This window comes from Astatotilapia calliptera, chromosome 20, assembly GCF_964374335.1.
Source record: "Astatotilapia calliptera chromosome 20, fAstCal68.1, whole genome shotgun sequence".
NCBI classification, from domain to species: Eukaryota; Metazoa; Chordata; class Actinopteri; order Cichliformes; family Cichlidae; genus Astatotilapia; species Astatotilapia calliptera.
The window spans coordinates 22,973,700-22,977,846 of record NC_137441.1 but is presented as its reverse complement, the minus strand read 5'-3'; the positions used below and the strand labels follow the sequence as shown (position 1 = coordinate 22,977,846).

Genomic DNA, 4,147 nt, shown 5'->3' with positions numbered 1-4,147 from the left:
CGACCTGACCATTCACACAGCAGTCATTTTCTGAAACATCGGATATGTATCGGATTCAGTACCACATACGAAAGTGACCCAGATCGGATTTGAAAATGTCGGATTTGTGCCGTTCACACTGTCATACCATGATCGGATATGGGTCGCATAGGGTCAAAAAAAATCTAATTTGATGCGCTTTCGCCTGCAGTGTGAACGTAGCCTAAGAGCCATTTCGTTTGCGACCAACACATCACTACAGTGCAGCTGTTAAACAGCTGTTTCCATGAAGTTTCCATCACAGTGTATACATCAATACATAACTGAGGGTTGAAGGAAAACCTAATGAGAACCCCCCGGCTAGCTATCGAGCTGGTGGGTAACAGCCGTCTCTGAAAATGTCAGTGCACTTTTGCAAATATGTGATATCTTGATAAACTGAGCAGATATTTGTTTACACAGCTACATTCTCTTGTAAGATTGAAAACATCTTCATCCTTCAAATCTGACGCATTTGTCGGCTGCATTTAGAGGAGTCCACGAATTTGGACAGCCTTCGTTGCATCGCTGTGACGTAATCGGCCTACAAATGTGGCCTCAGGAGGATGCAGCCTCTGAATTTGGACACCCCCATAGTTTATTTTTACTTATATAAACACTGAGTTGTATTAACCCTTGTGCTCCCCTTTGGGGCAGCTCCGGACCCCGGGGGTCCCAGAGTACCCCTGGGTCGCATTTCACAGGCCGCGCATCAGGGTTGGCTCCTGCCCCGTACACCCATGTTTCCCTCCCTGAATGCCACTCCCGTTTCAATTTTTCTCCTAGTTTCAGGCAGGCTCTATCATGTTCGTCCATGGGAGGCCGCTGTTAACCCTTGTGCTCCCCTTCGGGGCAGCCCCAGACCCCGGGGGTCCCAAAGTACCCCACCCTCAGTAGAGACAGGTGAATGAAAATGAAAAAAACAGAACGATCATTTGGGGTCGAAGAGTGCCCCAGAGCGATTCTAATAGGTTCGTCAGGGGATCGGGAAACAAAACGTAGCACTTGGGGGCCACGCACAGAATCTGCTGTGGCAGCGTGGGGGTCATTGATACCCCAGTACATAAAAATGAAGCATAATCACAATAATGATGATAATAAGAAGAAGAAGAAGAAAAAGAAGAATACAACACACAGACGCTTCTGAGTTTTATTTCATTTTATTTGAAATTACACTCACGATACAACTGAGGCAATCTGGAAGGCCATACTTTTAAGGGACATGCGCAATAGGGAGGGTGCGTTTTTAAAATGCCCCCCCGGGGCTGTATTTTTGATTACAATATCAACAAACTGTCCGTGTTTCAGGTGCTCGGTGCTGTACAGCGCCTTCGGTGGCTGTGAATACATGATCAGGAGACGTTGAATGGAAGGAATGAAACGCGGCGTGAGGAGTCTTTTCCTGATGCTGTAATAATGTTCAGCGTAAAAGTCATCCTCCAAGTGTCACAGCGGGATAGAACGGACACACGCGCAGGCTCTGAGTTGGGAAACACAAGAATCTTTATTACAGCACACCAGGTGATCTATTTACAGAGGTGAGGGGGAAGCCAGGCTCCGGGGGTCCACACACAAAGGGAAAAGACGCTGAAAGTCCACACGCACTCCGTCCACTCCTCACGCTCCTCTCCACACTCCACAGAAAACACGATGACGTACTCCACTCCTCGCACACTCAATCACTCAGGAAACACAAGGGTTGGTCCAGGGAATGCGGGTCGGCAACGGTCCAGCGACGAGAAACACAGAGCTGCCGTCTTACAAAGGAGCTGGAACACTCTCATAACGAGCCACAGGTACGTGATGGCGACCAGGTGCGTGGACCAAGGGCAGAAGCCCACAGGTGAGCTCCGCCCTGGCAGAGGGAGGAGGGAAAGAGAGGAAGGGAGAGAGCAGGAACAAAATGAAAAACATATGTAGCCATACTGAGCCGACCGGGTAGGCACAGGGACCCTGACACCAAGACTCGCAGACACTCGTGTTGTCTCTAGCTGGGGTGATTGGTCTTGCACCCGTTGCATGCTTCGGTGCGGTACTCGTTGATCACTAGGTCGAGTAGGTGATACACCTACGCAGTTTTCACGGTATCGACGAGTAAAGAAGATGCCCAACCGTCAAGTTTGGCGTCTTTAACTGAGAATATCCAAAGGCTCCACTGAGCCCCATGAGAACATAAGATGTAAAGTACGCTCCTGTGCCAAATAATCCCAGGGAAGCGAGGCGGAAGAATTTACACCGCTCCTTCAATTCGATCCTCTCTTCTTCTTCCCTTTTTCTTTGTTCTTTCTCCTCTTCAGCCTTTCTCCTTCGAGTTTCTTCTGGGCCGCCTTATACATCTCGTTGGTGTAGTGGTTTCCTCCATTGAAATCCACCATTTCATCTATTTCATCCAAAAGACAGCCCCAGAGTGTCGATCACAGCGATATTTCTACCGTCTTCGCCCTCTGCCTCTTTTCTGAGACAGCCGTCGGTGAAAGACTCAGGCAAAACGTCTTCTTTGAAAGCGTTCGCATCCCCCAGGATGGTATTTCCGGATGCACTCTTTCCCGATCCTGTTTTACCGACCAGAAGGAGTCTCAGTTCTTCACGGGTCGCAGAGCCTGCGGGGTTGGGGAAATGATGGTAACATTTGAATCATTCTAGAAAAAAAAAACATAAAACACTACGTTACACTAGGCTATTCTTTTGTTATCTTTGTATTGATGTTGACAGAAAGAAGTTTGTCCACATAAAGCGAGTACCACAAGCAGCACACAACCCTGGGATTGCACTTTACCTTTGTATCGATGTTGACAGCGAGCAGTTTGCCCACATAACGCCAGTAGCACAAGCAGCACACATCCCTGGATCCGGCCTTTGGTCGCCAACATTTTCAGTAAGCTAAGAATAGAAGAAAGAAAAAAGAGGTGAAATTAAGGCACATTCAAGGAAAGTATTTCAGATCAGATTAGCAAGTTAAACCACACTGAAAATACACGTTGAATAAACCATGGCCCCAAACTGGTCGGTTGTCCCATGTGTTTCCCCCGTAGCTGCTCCGGGCGCACACACAATGAGCCCTGGTGCCGCGACGCAGGCGTAGCAACAACCTCCTTCTACTCCTCACTGCCTCCTGTATGTGTGTGTGTGTAGGAGGTACTGGATTCCTCACAGACGGTGGTGTTCGCGAAACCCACCCTCCCCAAAGCTAAGGGCTCGCCAGCGAGGCGCGTGAGAGCGAGGAAAATGTTTTTAAAAAGGGAAAGGAGGATGAGGAGACACTGAGGGTCCGAGGTCTAAACGGAGGCTGTGTTCAGGTAACCCGCCCTCCGCAGACCTAAGCGTACACTAGCGAGGCTCTTGAGAATGATGTAGAGGGAGCAAGGATGAGGAGGAGGCAAGGAGTGTCTGAAGTCCAAACGGAGGGCGGTGTTCGCGTAATAGGCAGGCCACATAGCTGGTCTTTCACTAGCGAGGCAGATGAGAACGAAGGCGAGGGCGCAAGAAGGACGAGGGGCATGGAGAGCCCCAGGTCCAACTGGAGGGTGGTGTTCACATAATAGGCAGGCCAAGCAGCTGCTCTTTCACTAGCGAGGCGCTTGAGAACGATGTAGAGGGAGTAAGGAGTACGAGGAGCAACGGAGAGCCTGAGGTCCAACTAGAGGGCGGTGTTCGCGAAACCAGCCATTCGCACACCTAAGCGTACGCTCGCGAAGAGCATAAACGGAGGGCCATGTTCACATAATGGGCAGGCCAAACGGCTGCTCTTTCACTAGCGAGGCACTTGAGAACGATGAAGAGGGAGCAAGGAGGACAAGGAGGCATGGAGAGCCCCAGGTCCAACTGGAGGGTGGTGTCCGCATAATAGGCAGGCCACACAGCTGTTTTTTCACTAGCGAGGCGCATGAAAACGAAGGAGAAGGAGCAAGGAGGACGAGGAGCAACGGAGAGCCCGAGGTCCTCACCAAAGGGGGTGTTCACGAAACCGGCCCTCTGCAGACCTAAGCGTACGCTAGCGAGGAGCATAAACGGAGGGCGGTGTTCACGTAATAGGAAGGCCAAACAGCTTCTCTTTCACTAGCGAGGGGCATGACAACGGTAGAGAAGGAGCAACGAGGACAAGGAGCAATGGAGAGCCCGAGGTCCTCAC

At 50.4% G+C, this 4,147-nt stretch overlaps 1 long non-coding RNA gene across 1 annotated transcript; it reads right to left on the bottom strand.

Moving 5' to 3' along the window:
- Positions 1-1,162: 1,162 nt before the first annotated feature.
- Positions 1,163-3,039, bottom strand: LOC145423082 (uncharacterized). Its single transcript, XR_013904196.1, has 2 exons — positions 2,795-3,039; positions 1,163-2,618 (listed from the first exon to the last, which is right to left on the bottom strand). It is a non-coding gene; the product is annotated as an uncharacterized LOC145423082 (long non-coding RNA).
- Between the last annotated feature and the right edge of the window lie 1,108 nt (positions 3,040-4,147).